Source organism: Phyllobates terribilis, unplaced genomic scaffold, assembly GCF_046119375.1.
Source record: "Phyllobates terribilis strain yellow unplaced genomic scaffold, ASM4611937v1 Scaffold_5__5_contigs__length_657084704, whole genome shotgun sequence".
Classification (NCBI taxonomy): domain Eukaryota; kingdom Metazoa; phylum Chordata; class Amphibia; order Anura; family Dendrobatidae; genus Phyllobates; species Phyllobates terribilis.
In genome coordinates this window covers 232,345,669-232,363,610 of record NW_027362765.1, presented here as the reverse complement: position 1 = coordinate 232,363,610, position 17,942 = coordinate 232,345,669, and the positions used below count along the sequence as shown (strand labels likewise).

Here is a 17,942-nt window from a genome sequence, read left to right as displayed (position 1 = left end):
TTTATTGGCCGTGATCAGAATTGTCAGTGGATTAAAAAGAACCTGATTGTGACACAATCCAGAAATGTATAATCCATGTAATTAACACTTTTCTTCCCTGTTTGCAACTCTTCAATCCGTCCTATTCCCCTTTGTATCCACAGTACCTAGGGATGTGAGCGGACCAGTGGATGTTCGGGTTCGTCAGGTTCCACCAAACTTTACTCCAAACTTCAGTTTGGGTACCAGAACTGATATAGGGAAACTATATATTCTTGTACCGTGTTAGCCAGTAGATAGAAGGTAGGTACCGCAACTGTACCCGAACCCCACAGAAATCAATGGTGACCAGAACTTTGGAGCTGAAAATCAATCTCTCTCTCTCTCTCCTGCTTTCTGTGCTCAGTAAGTGACTCCTTACTGTGCTAGCTAACCTTCCATGGATTTACTCCAGCCCACATCAATCATGGCCGCCAGAGCCTGGCATACTAATGATGTCATGAGGTAAAATCATGACCCGGCAGAGAGGCCCTGCGGTATCACTCCGCTATCCCACTAAACACAATCCTAACTATATTCTTCTATGGCAGTATTTGCATCTTCACTTTAAAAATGGGAAATGTTAGAAACACATAAATGAACGCACATTACATGGTGTTAAGTAGAAAAGAACGGAGTTTACGACATAATATAGTTCCTGGCGGAGTGATCCGTTGGTGTCCTCGTAGGTGCCAGAGTAAACATCGCAACAAGTCCCGTGTATAGTGTGAAGCTACCGGAGGCGATATTGGCGGTAAAAAAGCGGCGAGGAGACCCCCAGCAGAACGGTATGGGGCATTTGTTGTGTGTGGCTCCGTGTGACTCTTGTGTTCGCTTCATTCGGATAATGGCAACAAAATGGCGGCTAGAGGCAGGCAGTGGTGGGGCAGCCCGGAGGAGAGGACCCCGGGGGGAGTGAGGGCCTGCACGGGATATATGGTGGATGGTCTGGTCAGAGCTGTGCAGGGCAGAGGCTGCAGTGTGTGCCTGGTCCCTACATACAGCCTATGGGAGCTGGCACTGTGCGGCGCCTGCACATGGCGGAACTGCTACCAGGACATGCTGGGAGTTACAGTAGTTACAGGAGCGAGTGGACTGTGTGTTCATGTGTGAACATGGCCTTACACAGAAATACACCACTTTTAGTTCTCGAAAATGTCACCTTATCCTCTCTCCATAGCATAGGCCTATGTCATAGGGGATACCCTGCTGCTCACTAGGGGTCTGCCCAGTAATCCCATGATGTTGGGGCTGTGCTGCCCAGTCCTGTATAGAGTGCAGGTACATGCTCACTGTCTGCCCCATGCATGGTCCATAGACTGCCGGAGAAAGCCCACCGCAGTGCTCAGCAGTCCCATAGACCATAAATAACGGCATGTGTGTCACTCCACTGCATTCAGAAGGGATCTCCAAATCTGTCATGCCCCCCTGCAATCAGCAAGTTATCCCTTGTCCAGTGTATATAACAGGGATGTCAAACTTAAAACACACACCGAGGGGCAAAATTAAAAGCTTGGCAAAGGGACCAACCTCCATACAATATAATAGCCCCACATAGTCCTCCACATAGAATAATGGACCCACATAGTCCACCGTACAGAATAATGGGCCCCACATAGTCCTCCATACAGAATAATGGGCCCCACATAGTCCACCGTACAGAATAATGGGCCTCACATAGTCCACCGTACAGAATAATGGGCCTCACATAGTCCACCGTACAGAATAATGGGCCTCACATAGTCCACCGTACAGAATAATGGGCCCCACATAGTCCTCCATACACAATAATGGACCCCACATAGTCCTCCATACAGAATAATGGTCACCACATAGTCCTCCATACAGAATAATGGTCACCACATAGTCCTCCATACAGAATAATGGGCCTCACATAGTTCTCCATACAGAATAATGGGCCCCGCATAGTCCTCCATACACAATAATGGACCCCACATAGTTCTCCATACAGAATAATGGGCTCCACATAGTCCTCCATACAAAATAATGGGCCCCACATAGTCCTCCATACAGTATAATGGGCCCCACATAGTCCTCCATACAGTATAATAGGCCTCACATAGTCCTCCATACAGTATAATGGCCCAAATAATTCTTCATACAGAATAATGACCCACGACTGGCATCGCGGGTCAAATATACTTTCCCTGCGGGCAGATTTGGCCCACGGACCAGAGTGTGACGTGTGGTATAGAGGATATCTGGATTTTATGGGGCAAATAATCCTCTAACTTGATTGTGTGAATATACTATTATGGTAGGACCAAAACTGCCTACTGCAATCGCCTATCATTGTGAGACAAAATAGTGCACCCTACAGCAAGATATAGGTGGTCGGAGCTTCACCCACAACGCCAGCTGCAACGTGTTTCCAAACCCTTTGGCCACGTTCACACATTCAGTATTTGGTCAGTATTTTACATCAGTATTTGTAAGCCAAAACCAGGAGCGGGTGATAAATACAGAAGTGGTGACGTGTTTCTATTATACTTTTCCTCTGATTGTTCCGCTCCTGGTTAAAAAAAACTCATCAAATACTGAATGTGTGAACGTGGCCTTAGAGCATATTCAGTTAGAGAGGCTACAGCAAGGTTTAGACAGCCATATGGATAAAAGGGGTATCTGTGTCCACAATCTGCGGACAGGTCCAGGAGCTGCATTTACTTTTCATGAGGGATTCTGGTTATGCTGCAGTTTTATTATTATTTGTTTTCCTATGCAGATTGTAGATGTGCATGGCAAATCGGCCATTTGCACTGGCTAAAATGGGTCAGTGTGTGGTCCATGGCACATACAGAGCAATTATATGCTTGTCTGATCAAGCCCTTAAAGTTACCGATTGCTGGAACCCCTTGAGATTGGGTCCCTGGAGCTGAAAAGCGGCTCTGTAGATAACTTAAAGAGTAAATGTCATTTTTTTTTTTTTTATAAATCAATAGTACATGTGAAAATATGAAACTAATACATCTTATCAGAGAAATCTGCTTCTTTCTCAGACAGGACTGATTATTCATTCTCAATTCATGGGTAAAATCTGCATTCAGTGAAGACAGACTTTCCCATTACTGAGAGAGGAGATGGCAGTTGGTGCTCATAAAGTTCTATGGAACTTGCCGCAGAATATCTATATCTTCCTCTACCTCCTCCCCATAGAGTTTAAAAAACATTAACTGCCATCTCCTGTCTCCGTAATGGGAAAGTCTGTCTTCACTGAATACAGATTTTACCTAAGAGTTGAGGATTTAGAGAAATGATTGATCAGGCCAGGAAGAGAAAGAAGCAGATTTATCTGATAAGATATATTACAAAGGTGCTTATTTTCACGTGTACTATTAATTTATGAAATAAAAATTAAAACAACGGCTACCCTTTAATAACTTAATATTTGGGACTAACCCTTTAACTTGCATACATGTGAATGCAGCCTTAGGTTAGGTTCACAGAGTATTTTGACATGGATTTTTTAGGAGATTTTAAGCCAAAAGCCACACAAAAACTGCTTTCATTTTAATGGAAAAACGGTGATGTGTTTTCCATTTTAAATAAATAGGAAGCTTATTCAAAGAGTATTTGAAGTGTTTTTTTCATGTGGATTTTGGAGCCTGGTTGGCAAGAAAAAATCCATCTAAACAAGCTCCTATACCTATAGTGCACATGGGGCTGTTGTTTTCCACATGGAAAGGAAAGGAACACTTCAATGGGAGAGACAATTCTGCTTGAAAAATGCTTCATATTTGATTTCTGAACAGACAGCTTCTGAAAAAAAGCCATGTGCAAAAAAAAATTTAAGTTCTTGCTGAGGATTTTTGAGCCTAACAAAGAAATTGTGTGGACATACCCTTCAGGATAGTTCACATGACAAATCTAGATGAATTTCTGCTTGAACATATGCTCCTAGTTTGACTTGTGAATGAGAAGAAACAGAAAATAACGTCATGTGTGCTCTCTCTGTCCCGGTAGTGTTCATCTTTTTGAAACTTGTACCAAAGTGATAAAAAAAAAGGCAAATCCCGGCTCTCACGTGTTGAAGTTAATTCATTTATTCCACATATCCAATCAAGACATTTCTGCCTGTCCCAGTTTTTTTTTAAAAGGGCTGAAACATTCTTGATTGGATATGTGGAATAAATGAATTAACTTTCAACACGTGAGTGCTGGGATATGCCTTTTTTTGTATCACCATTCCTCCATGTGCACCACCATTACAGCAACAGAGTGCCCACTATTTTTCTATTTCATGTGCACTAAAGTGACCCATTGGCCTTAATAGTGAATGGCTCTGTCAGGGATTCCGTCAGCATCCCTGCTGTTCATGTAATAATAGTTCCATAATTTCTTGAGATTCAATTTTCTTGTTCTTTCTGTGCTACCACTGTTTGTGCAAAATTCCTAAAAAAAAAAAATTGTATGTAAATATCCGCCATGCGGTCCGATAATTGGTCTCCGACCTATCCTCTATACCTACTTGCCATGATTGATGTGAATATCATCACCAAAGTCATGGATGGGCCATTTCGCACACCCAGTGCTTTCTCAAGGGGAGTGTGTGTGTGTGTACACACTCCCCTTGAGAAAGCACTGGGTGTGCGAAACGCGCGTTGGGGCGTTACTTGCGGCACGGGACTGAATTTAGTGACATTCCTGATGGGTAAGTCTAATGATTTAGGCTGGTGCTCCTATTAGTGCAAGCACCTCTTTATTACTGTCTTCATGTTGCAAAAAAACTTTTGTGAGCCTGACCATTTGATTTAACTTTAGGGTCTTCATTAATATGGTGTTTTTATCCATGAACTTATCTATATGGCCACCGTTATTAGTCAATATGGGAGATATTATTGTCATTATCTCATTTAGTCCTCCTTTGTAGGAATACTTACCCACAGGAACTTAAGTTTACTAAAAAACTATAATTATACCTGTCCATGCGAGCCTGTTTGTTTGTTTCATCCTTTCCCTCTTTCAAACAATTTTTAAATTTTGTGAGCATTTGATAATGAATTTTTAATCATTATTCGCTAATAAAGAATGTTATTTCATATCTGCAAGTGGTTTTTGGAATTTTTCCAAGTTTAGGTGTTATGATTGGGGACCCACTGCGTAGTTTTGTCTATGTTGATCAAAAGGGGAGATATGATATATTAATCTCTAGCCAATATGTATTATTTATGTTTTTGGAATAGTGTTTTGTACTTATTATTTTTAATACTAATTTTTTATCACTTAATGTTGAGCAGTATTAAGTCTGTTGACTAGTTCTTACTGCTAATACATGTCACGATACAAGTTATTGTAATGTGTATTCTTACCTGTAGCAGCTAATCACCATATAATTTAATGCTTTTTATAAACTTTATATAAATCAAGTAAATCATACTGCTCCTGTTATTCAGCCCTTGTATTTTGATCATCAGCTCCCAATACAATATGATACCCCAAAGTCCCCACACATAGTATGATGTCCCCACACAGCCCCCCATGCAAAATGATGTCCCCACATAGCCCCCTGACACAGTATTATGAGGATAGGTCATCAATATAAAAGTAGTGGACAACCCCCTTTTAAGACGACCTTTTCCGAATATTTTACGTTGAACTATACATAGGATATAATAGTGGCTGCATAGCAGAATAAAATATATATTTTTGTACTTTGTTTAATTTTGCCTCCGCATGTGGAGATATTAGCGATCACAATCAAAGTATTTATAATAGGTTTCTAAGTGTATGAGATGTAATGATATAGCCCTAATCTCCTGCTGCAGTCAATGTGGCGGGAAGGACAGTGCAGCTGAGTTTAGCTCTGTCACATTACAAACCCTTCTATTAGCTCTCCTGATCATTGAGTGCTTGAGATGTAATCACACTTATGTCTGCTGTTCTCAAGTCAACTTAATCACTCTGCAGTGAGAACAGAGCAGGCTGTCATTACATCTCTGTTCTGGAGTACTCCTGTGTGAGATGTAATGACAGCCTGCTCTGATCTCACTGCAGAGTGAGTACAAGTTGCCCTGAGCACAACAAACATAAGTGTGATTACTGACACATCTCCTAACAGGCAGCTTGGAGGGAGGGGCAGCTCAGCAGAGCTGACAGTACTAGGAGAAGAGAGTTGTTAGAAGGGTTTGTAATGTGACACAGCTAAACTCAGCTGTGCTCCCCCCGCAGGGACCTTATCTAAAAGGTGTTGTCACCTGTGCTTTCTCATTATGTAGGAGGTTATACCAAGAGAGCAGGGAATTCTGACATTATACATCTCAAACATTGAGAAATCTGCTATAAGCTATGGTGGGGGTGTGATATTTCCTTTGAGTATTTGTTTGCTTATTATTGGTCAGCATAATACAGGAAGAAGTACACGCCCGGAGTGAAAATTCAAATAACACCCAATTGGACTTAAAAAAAAAAAAAAAGTTAACCCACTAGGAGACAAATACTTTAGCAATATCTCTGCAACGGAGAGGCAAAAAAACCAAAAATGTTTTATTCCACTAAGCAGCCACTATTACATCCTGTGTCCAGTTCAACATGAAAAGTTTAAGGCCTCATTCACACGACCATGTTTAAACACATGTATGTGAAAAAAATGGTACCGGTATCATGAGTGTATGGTACCGGTGTGTCCTTTTTTATTATCAGTGTGTGGTCCGTGTTTTTTACAGATGAATAAATAAATGACAACGCTCCCATCCTTTACAATATTAATTACGTACGGCAGAAGGATGGTACGTTTTTCACGGACCCATACACTTATACTGGTACTTTTCATCTGTGATATTCCTGAAAAAAATGGACATGTCTTTGTTAGTTTTGCACGGACACACGGTCAATGACAAAACACTGACATGTGAATAGCACAATAGATTATAATGGGACATATCCATGAAAAAAATCAGATACAACACGTACATGCAACACAGACGTCTGAATGAGGCCTAAGTGTGATTTTCCACTGTGTATTCACTTGCGGAAATTCCACTGTGTTTTTTAATGCCAGCATAATACATGAGATTTTAAGAACGCACGCATTCTGCATAAGATTTCCGTAGCGTATATTAACTGGAGCTGCAGGTTTGAGACCCATTGCATGTAAATTTATGCTGCGGACGTAGGTGAGAATCTGAAATGTGCATCTCCCTCACTCCTTTGCAGTGACAGCAACACAATACTGCTACAGGGGGTCCGCAGTGGAGATGCTACATGGGAACGTGGCCTAAGTCCGCTATTATTAATGCATTCAATATGTACAGTGGGGAAAATAAGTATTTGATACACTGCCGATTTTGCAAGTTTTCCCACCTACAAAGAATGGAGAGGTCTGTCATTTTTATCGTAGGTACACTTCACCTGTGAGAGACAGAATCTAAAAATAAAAAAAAACAACAGAAAATCACATTGTATGATTTTTACATAATTAAATTGCATTTTATTGCATGAAATAAGTATTTGACCACCTACCAACCAGCAAGAATTCTGACTCTCACAGACCTGTTAGTTTTTCTTTAAGGGTATGTTCACACAGGGTGTTTTTTTTTCTGCAGGAAAACCTGCTCTCTTGGCAGAAAAGAAGCAGCTTCAAAAATGCAGGTTTTGGTGCGTTTTTCAGGATCCCAAAGTTCAGTTTTGCTTCCACCACAGAAGCATGAACATAGGTCACCAATGCAAGACTTATGTGAAACCATAGTAACCACAATTACATAGTTTACCTAAGACATTGGCAGAGCATTGAGATGGTAGGACACTGTTTACTTTCACTCTTTGGTTGGCCATTAAGTTGCTCAAGCATTGGTCAATTTCACACATTGGTTAGTATTGTTCAATCTCATACCTTGATCAGCCAATGTTTACTTTCTATGCTTCATTAATTTAATTAAACTACTAAACCTAACTGACATCTCAGGTGACCAAGACAATTTGAGAAAATCACAAGAAATAAATGGGTTTCACATACTGTTGCACTTGCTTTTTTCACTAAAAAGGCAGCAAAACCTGATACCTGCGGATTTTAAACTACCCATTGCTTTCAATGGGTGAAAAACTCTGAAAAAACGTTCCATTCTGCAAAAATGCAGCTCTTTGACAAAACAGAAAAAAAACACAATCTGTGCATGAGATTTCTGAATTCTCATAGAGTTTGCTGGTAGTGTAAAACACTGCTGAAAATTTGCATAAAAAAACGCTCTATCTGAACATACCCTATGAAGCCCTCCTACGCTGCACTCATTACCTGTATTAATTGCACCTGTTTGAACTCATTACCTGTATAAAAGACACCTGTGCACACAATCACACTTCAACCTCTCCACCATGGCCAAGACGAAAGAGCTGTCTAAGGACACAAGGGACAGAATTATAGACCTGCCCAAGGTTGAGATGAGCTACAAGACAATAGGCAAGCAGCTTGGTGAGAAGGCAACAACTGTTGGCACAATTCTTAGAAAATTGATTGAAGAAATACAAGATGACTGTCAATCTTTCTTGATTTGGGGCTCCATGCAATATCTTGCCTCGTGGGGTAAGGATGATTCTGAGAAAGGTCAGGAATCAGTCCAAAACTACACGGGAGGACCTGATCAATGACCTGAAGGGAGCTGGGACCACAGTCTCAAACATTACCGTTAGTGATACACTACGCCGCCATGGATTAAAATCCTGCAGGGCATGCAAGGTCTCCCTGCTCACGCCAGCACATGTCCAGCCCGTTTGAAGTTTGCCAATGACTATCTGAATGATCCAGAGGAGGCATGGGAGAAGGTCATGTCGTCCGATGAGACCAAAATAGGACTTTTTGGTATCAACTCCACTCGTCGTGTTCGGAGGAAGAATAAGGATCAGTAGAACCCCAAGAACACTGTCCCAACCGTAAAGCATGGTGGAGGAAACATTGTACTTTAGGGGTGCTTTTCCGCAAAGGGGACAGGACGACTGCAACGTATTAGGAGGATGAGGTCATGTATCGCAATATTTTGACAATAACCTCCTCCCCTCAGTAAGAGCATTGTAGATGGGTCATAGCTGGGTCTTCCAGCATGACAGTCACCTGAAGCACACAGCCTGGGTAACTAAGGAGTGGCTCCGTAAGAAGCATTTCAAGGTCCTGGAGTGGCCTAGACAGTCTCCAGACCTAAACCCAATAGAAAATCTTTGGAGGGAGCTGAAACTCAATGTTGCCCAGCGACAGCCCCGAAACCTAGAAGATCTGTATAGAGTAGTGGGCCAAAATCCTTGCTGCAGTGTGTGCAAACTTGGTCAAGAACTACAGGAAACGTCTGACCTCTGTAATTGCAAAGAAAGGTTTCTGTACCATATATTAAAGTTCTGTTTTTATATTGTATCAATTACTTATTTCATGCAATAAAATGCAAATTTATTATGTAAAAATCATACAATGTGATTTTTTTTTTTTAAGATTCTGTCTCTCACAGGTGAAGTGTACCTACGATAAAAATTACAGACCTCTCCATTCTTTGTAGGTGGGAAAACTTGCAAAATCGACAGTGTATCAAATACTTATTTTCCCAACTGTATATTATGGTCAGGGGCGGACATGCTATTGGTGCAACCTGTGCAGCCACACAGGGGCCCAAGAAGTAAGGGGTTCACCTCTACCTCCAAAGCATGGGGAATTGTCCATTATTGTCTGTAAAGTGCCCATATATTGTTCTTGCACAGGGGCCCTCCTGTCTGTGTCCGCCAATAATTATGATATAGGTGTAGTAATGACATTTGGCTGTCACCCTGCATCTATGGCATTCGTACTTAGGCTGCGTGCCCACGATGCATTTTTCATGCGTTTCCGCTGCGGAATTTCCACAGCGGAAACGCATAAAAAACGCATAGTAATCCGCACCACATGGTCCTCAATGGCATTCCGCAATGTCAATGCACATGCTGCGGATTTTTCCGCAGCGTTTCTGCAGCGCTCATAAATCCGCAGCATGTTCATTAATTTTGCGGAAGCGCAGCAGAATGGCCGCCATTGACTTGCATTGAGACGCATATAATCCGCGTACTCACGGATTATATGCGTTTCAATGTGCGGATGGTACCCAGTTCTGGAGAAGAGAAGACTCTCATCCAGACCTGGGTACCATTGTACCTGTGAAAAAAAGAATAAAATAATAAATAGTTTATATTCACCTGTCCGGCGGCCCCTGCAGCGCTTCTCCTTCCAGGACCTGAGATGACGTCGCGGTCATGTGACCGCAGGCTGTCTCGCGAGATGCCGGCAAGCCAGGAAGGAACCAGGAAGGAGCGCGACAGCACACGCGGCGGCATCGGCGGCAAAGTATAGCTTTATTTTTTTATTTTCACGGTCACACTATATAAATCCATGCTGGTTGCATGGATTTATACAGTGTGACCTAGTTGTCAAGCACTTTCCAAGTGATGCTATCGCCTGGAAAGTGCTTGTCAGTCCGCATGCGGAAACACATGCGTTAACGCATGTGGATACGCATGTGAATCCGCATGTATTCTGCAGGAAAAACGCATGTACAATCTGCATGCGTTTTTTCTGCCAGGGAGATGCAGAAATGCTGCAGAAATTTTCTGCTTCATTTCTGCATCGTGAGCACATAGCCTTAAACAACAAATGTCTCCATTTTTCATTGTATCAGACACATTGTGATCGGTGAATGTCTCCTGACAACAGCTTATGCATTTCTTACCTCTCTAGGGAGAATTGCTGCAGATTACTTCATACAATGGAAGCGTCACTTTATGTAGATCTGCATACAATGTAAACTCATCTAAATGTAAATAATAGCACTAATGTCATTCAAACATTTTGATTCAATGTGCACTGAAACTTGCCTGCTCCTCCCTGCTAGAGATCTGGAGCTTGCATGGCTATTTTCTGCACAAAAGAAAAAATGCTATGAATATAAAAACTAATGTGTGCATGACTTCAGCGAAGAGAAATAAGGAAACTGTAATCCGTCAATGATGTCTCTTAAAAGTATTAGTAAAACATTTTCGGCTGACAGACAGAGCTCAAACTTTCCATCGATGAACACACATCAGATGATAACACAAATATACACTGCTCAAAAAAATAAAGGGAACACTTAAACAACAGAATATAACTCCAAGTAAATCAAACTTCTGTGAAATCAAACTGTCCACTTAGGAAGCAACACTGATTGACAATTGACTTGCTGTTGTGGAAATGGAATAGACAATAGATGGAAATTATTGGCAATTATCAAGACACACTCAATAAAGGAGTGGTTCTTCAGGTGGGGACCACAGACCACATCTCAGTACCAATGCTTTCTGGCTGATGTTTTGGTCACTTTTGAATGTTGGTTGTGCTTTCACACTCGTGGTAGCATGAGACGGACTCTACAACCCACAGAAGTTGCTCAGGTAGTGCAGCTCATCCAGGATGGCACATCAATGTGAACTGTGGCAAGAAGGTTTGCTGTGTCTGTCCAGAGGCTGGAGGCGCTACCAGGAGATGTGGAGGGGGCCATAGGAGGGCAACAACCCAGCAGCAGGACCGCTACCTCCACCTTTGTGCAAGGAGAAACAGGAGGAGCACTGCCAGAGCCCTGCAAAGTAACCTCCGGCAGGCCACAAATGTGCATGTGTCTGCACAAACGGTTAGAAACCGACTCCATGAGGGTGGTATGAGGGCCCGACATCCACAGATGGGGGTTGTGCTCACAGCCCAACACCGTGCAGAGTGCTTGGCATTTGCCACGGAACACCAGGATTGGCAAAGTCGCCACTGGCACCCTGTGCTCTTCATAGATGAAGCAGATTCACACTGAGCACATGTGACAGAGTCTGGAGTCGCCGTGGAGAGTGATCTGCTGCCTGCAACATCCTTCAGCATGACCAGTTTGGCAGTGGGTCAGTAATGGTGTGGGGTGGCATTTCTTTGGAGGGCCACACAGCCCTCCATGTGCTCGCCAGAGGTAGCCTGACTGCCTCAGACCCCTTGTGAGACCATATGCTGGTGCGGTTGGCCCTGGGTTTATCCTAATGCAGGACAATGCCAGACCTCATGTGGCTGGAGTGTGTCAGCAGTTCCTGCAAGATGAAGGCATTGAAGCTATGGACAGGCCCGCCCGTTCCCCAGACCTGAATCCGATTGAGCACATCTGGGACATCATGTCTCGCTCCATCCACCAACGTCACGTTGCACCTCAGACTGCCAAGGAGTTGGCGGATGCTTTAGTCCAGGTCTGGGAGGAGATCCCACAGGAGACCATCCGCAACCTCATCAGGAGCATGCCCAGGTGTTGTAGGGAGGTCATACAGGCACGTGGAGGCCACACACAATACTGAGCCTCATTTTGACTTGTTTTAAGGACATTACATCAAAGTTGGATCAGCCTGTAGTGTGTTTTTCCACTTTAATTTTGGGGGTGACTACAAATCCAGGCCTCCATTGGTTAATAAATTTGATTTCCATTGATGATTTTTGTGTGATTTTGTTGTCAGCACATTCAACTTTCTACAGAGCAAAGTATTCAATGAGAATATTTCATTCATTCAGATCTAGGATGTGTTATTTGAGTGTTCCCTTTATTTTTTTGAGCAGTGTATATCAGCCATATTCCCGTATGGGAATTATTGCAATCATACGTTTTGTTCTAAACATGTTTATTTCCTTTGTGTGTATTGAAACAAAACTAAAAAAACTGAGAAAAAAAAAGGCAAATTGGACATAATTTCACACAAAACGCCAAGAATGTATCGGAGAAAATTGTTGGCACCCTCAACTTAATATTTGGTTGCACACCCTTTGGAATAAATAACTGCAATCAATCGCTTCCAATAACCATCAACAAGCTTCTTACATCTCTCAACTGGAATTTTTGACAATTCCTTCTTTTGCAAACTGTTCCAGGTCTCTCATATTTGAAGGGTGCCTTCTCCCAACAGCAATTTTAAGATCTCTCCACAGGTTGTTCAATGGGATTTAGATTCAGACTCATTGCTGGCCACTTCGGAACTCGCCAGCGTTTTGTTTCCATCCATTTCTGCGTGTTTCATGAAATATATTTAGGGTCATTGTCCAGCTGGAAAAACCCACTACCTAGGATGCACACCCAGCTTTCTGACACTAGGCACTACATTGTGACACAAAATCCTTTGGTAACCTTCAGATTTCATGATGCCTTGTACACGGTCAAGGCACCCAGTGCCAGAGGCAGCAAAACAACCCTAAAACATTTTTGAACCTCCACCATATTTGACTGTATGTACTGTTCTTTTCTTTGTAGACCTCATTCCATTTTCAGTAAAGAGAAGAATGATGTATTTTACCAAAAACCTCTATGTTTGTCTGATCTGTCCACAAGACGCTTTCCCAAAAGGATTTTGGCTTACTCACATACATTTTGGCAAATTGCAGTCTTTCTTTAACAATTTTGGTTCTCAAGTCCTCAGATAGTTCTCTTCTCCTCTTTCTGTTCTCCATGCTTAGAGTGGCATACACAGACACACAATGCAAAGATTGTGTCAACTTCTCCCTTTTTTATCTGGTTTCAGGGGTGATTTTCATATTGCCCACACCTGTTACTTGTCACAGGTGAGTTTGAACGAGCATCACATGCTTGGAACAAAGTTGTTTACCCACAATTTTGGAAAGTTGCCAACAACTTTGTCCGACCCATTTTTGGGGTTGTGTGTGAAATTATGTCTAATTTTGCCTTTTTTTCTCGTTTTTTTTGTGTTGTTCCAATGGACTTAGGAAATCTACATGTGTATAGCAAAACGTGTAATTTCAATAATTTTTTAGGATAAATACTTCATTTTATGGTACAATGTCAAGGGTGCCAACAATTTGGGCCATGACTGTCTATCTACACTGAGACAACCAGTGCATAAATGCTTGACAGTGAGCACGTTTATCTGTTTCAGCATTTCCCATATATTATAATCGAGATTCATTATGTGTTGAAAATACATAGCAACAATTTTTGCACAGTTCATAGCAGTCATTTTTTGTTGTTGTTGTTTTTAAATCATCATGTGTTTACTTTTAACCTATATGGAAACCTATAGGAAAGCAAGCCACCTAGAACATGCTGAGTTTAGAAATAACATTGAAAAAAAAACAAAAAAACACACCTATGACTTTATGCACACAGCATCTATCAGATGCCAGCGCAACCTCTGAATTTTTCCAGGAGAAGCTGCTTCAGGAAAACGCTGGTGGTTGTTTTCTTGAAGCCACTTCGCCATTGTTCTTGTGGCGGCTCTGCTTTCGTCAGCTTTCGCTCTATACTCACAGTACGAGAGTGTAGAGAATGAGCATGTCACTTCTTTTAACCATTCCAGGGTTTCCGAGTCTTGAAGACATGAAGATAGGCAAAATATGTGCACAGCAATATTGTTTTGACATTACTGTACATTATGTTCATTTTATGTAGCGTTTTTGTGGAGCCTTTTCAGGATGATTCTGTACTAAAACCGCCTGAAAAAGATGTTATGTGCACATAGAGTTGAGCAAAAAGAATCGCTGGCCCCTGTTCCACAGCCACACCGATATTTAATGGTTCACGAACCAGAGCATTGCAAAACCGCTGATTAGTAGGCGTCCAAGATGTCATGTGCATGTCGTCCACATTGTAATGGCTTACTAATTAGAGGAGGTGCTGGTGTTATCGCAAGTATTAGGAAGTTCACAATGCTCTGGTGCAGCAGCCACGAACTACCGATCAGGGTCCTGCAAATCTTTTTGATCAACTCCACCAAACAGCTACTTAGTGGGAGTGCCAAGTGGAGGACCCCCATCGATCTGAAATGACCTATCCTAAGTATAGGTCAGAAATATCCAACTTCTAACAACCAGCTTTTAAGCAAAAAATATGTGGTAATAAGGAGTTAAATGGTTTATGTAAAATACACTGCTCAAAAAAATAACGGGAACACTCAAATAACACATCCTAGATCTGAATGAATGAAATATTCTCATTGAATACTTTGTTCTGTACAAAGTTGAATGTGCTGACAACAAAATCACACAAAAATCATCAATGGAAATCAAATTTATTAACCAATGGAGGCCTGGATTTGGAGTCACCCCCAAAATTAAAGTGGAAAAACACACTACAGGCTGATCCAACTTTGATGTAATGTCCTTAAAATAAGTCAAAATGAGGCTCAGTATTGTGTGTGGCCTCCACGTGCCTGTATGACCTCCCTACAACGCCTGGGCATACTCCTGATGAGATTGCGGATGGTCTCTTGTGGGATCTCCTCCCAGACCTGGACTAAAGCATCCGCCAACTCCTGGACAGTCTGTGGTGCAACGTGACGTTGGTGGATGGAGCGAGACATGATGTCCCAGATGTGCTCAATCGGATTCAGGTCTGGGGAACGGGCGGGCCTGTCCATAGCTTCAATGCCTTCATCTTGCAGGAACTGCTGACACACTCCAGCCACATGAGGTCTGGCATTGTCCTGCATTAGGATGAACCCAGGGCCAACCGCACCAGCATATGGTCTCACAAGGGGTCTGAGGCAGTCAGGCTACCTCTGGCGAGCACATGGAGGGCTGTGTGGCCCTCCAAAGAAATGCCACCCCACACCATTACTGACCCACTGCCAAACCGGTCATGCTGAAGGATGCTGCAGGCAGCAGATCGCTCTCCACGGCGTCTCCAGACTCTGTCACGTCTGTCACATGTGCTCAGTGTGAACCTGCTTCATCTGTGAAGAGCACAGGGTGCCAGTGGCGACTTTGCCAATCCTGGTGTTCTGTGGCAAATGCCAAGCGTCCTGCACGGTGTTGGGCTGTGAGCACAACCCCCATCTGTGGACGTCGGGCCCTCATACCACCCTCATGGAGTCGGTTTCTAACCGTTTGTGCAGACACATGCACATTTGTGGCCTGCTGGAGGTGACTTTGCAGGGCTCTGGCAGTGCTCCTCCTGTTCCTCCTTGCACAAAGGCGGAGGTAGCAGTCCTGCTGCTGGGTTGTTGCCCTCCTACGGCCCCCTCCACGTCTCCTGGTGTACTGGCCTGTCTCCTGGTAGCGCCTCCAGCCTCTGGACACTACGCTGACAGACACAGCAAACCTTCTTGCCACAGCTTGCATTGATGTGCCATTCTGGATGAGCTGCTCTACCTGAGCAACTTCTGTGGGTTGTAGAGTCCATCTCATGCTACCTCGAGTGTGAAAGCACAACCAACATTCAAAAGTGACCAAAACATCAGCCAGAAAGCATTGGTACTGAGATGTGGTCTGTGGTCCCCACCTGCAGAATCACTCCTTTATTGAGGGGGTCTTGATAATTGCCAATAATTTCCATCTATTGTTTATTCCATTTGCACAACAGCATGTGAAATTGATTGTCAAGTGGACAGTTTGATTTCACAGAAGTTTGATTTACTTGGAGTTATATTCTGTTGTTTAAGTGTTCCCTTTACCTGCGCTCCAGCGGTGAATGTTCCCAGCAGTTTAATACCTTTGATGCTATATAGCCAATTGTGACAGAGACCTCTAAGAAGAAGGGAGAAATGCGTGCCTGCATCTATGCTTTTACACCCTCTCCCCTAGCCCACCTTTTTCCCTTCATTGCCAGAATTTCTTGTTTTGTTCTCCACCCCTCACTGTAAACAGAATAGAAAAGTGAGCTATTTGCCCTAAAGTGACAGCATTGGAAACTTCACAGTCCACAGAAAAGTAAGAATAGTATGGTCCTGAGAATATTGCATAAAAAACAAGTGATTTTTAAGTGTCTTTATCGTGCAAGTAGGAAAACTTACATATACAATTTTGATATCGCTGTAATCATATTGACCTATAGATTAAAACAATTCAGGTAATACATTCAATCAGTGCATTCTAAGTACCTTCTAAGTACCTTAAAGGTGACATACAACAATACTTGTCAACTAGCCATCATGGCTCTCAAAACATTGAAAAAAAAAAAAAATTGGCTCATTTTCAGAGCCCAAAATATCTGCCTAGCTCCATAATGACTGGACATTATTTTTTGACGGATGGCATTTTTCATGTTGCTTCAGGAGCAGGTCAGGTCCTTGGCTGTGTAGTTGGTAGAAGCATCTTCTTTGCCTGTGCTTTTGGACCTTATGGCTGCTCGGCTTAGTGGAGCTTTTATCAGATCAGCTCAGACAGTGACTTATGTAATGTCAGCACCTTTCTTCCCAGCTGCTGGGGCTCATATGGATGCCCAGTTATAGTGAAATACTAAGTAACATTGTGGAACATTCCTCATAAATTATGACCTCTTGATTATCATGTAATTTATGCAATAAATATACACTTTTATTGCACATATAATAAGAACAAAAAACTGCCCATATTTGTTATCAACATGACTATAATAACCCAGATTTCTTATTGAGAAATGTGAACAAATGTCAAGAATTGCTTGCTAAAATCCTGCTTGGCTTCCTTATGAGAGAAAATGAATTTATATCTTCCCTGCAGCCGCACACTTTCACTCATGGGGGTGGTCCATGGAGTTCCACTCACCGCTCACTATACTGTGGGCACGACTGTAATCACTCCCCAGCACTTTGACATCCGACTTTGCACACACCCTGCACACATATGGTGCAGAGCAGGCTGTCAATCAAAATGCCAGTTCCCTCCACTGCCCCTATGACTGAAAACGGGCAGCTACAGGGAGGATATAAATTAATTTTCTCCCTGTAGCTGCTGCTCCAATAAGGTAACTAAGGCAGCATTTTAATGCTATTTACCTGCAGGTTAACCCTTTAATTGCTTGTAAATAGCACTTTTGGATGTGATAGGTTCCCTTTAATCAAGGCCTTCTCACACCAACCACAGGGGAAAAAAAACATGGCTGCTGAAATGCAGAGAGGCAAAAATTTTAAAAAATAGTCCTTTCATTAAGGGGTTAAGCATCTATTAGTCCCCATTTTTGGCAATATATTTACTCAAAATTGCCTCA

The 17,942-nt window shown here is 42.5% G+C and overlaps 1 protein-coding gene across 2 annotated transcripts in view; it reads left to right on the top strand.

The window, feature by feature from the left end:
* The first annotated feature begins 670 nt into the window (after positions 1-670).
* The window catches only part of ZNF335 (zinc finger protein 335), a 108,061-nt gene continuing 90,789 nt past the window's right edge, over positions 671-17,942 (top strand). For both annotated transcript variants that reach the window (XM_073683907.1, XM_073683906.1), the window contains exon 1: positions 671-806. The gene's annotated coding sequence lies outside the window, so the exon portion shown is untranslated. The remainder of the gene's footprint in view (positions 807-17,942) is intronic.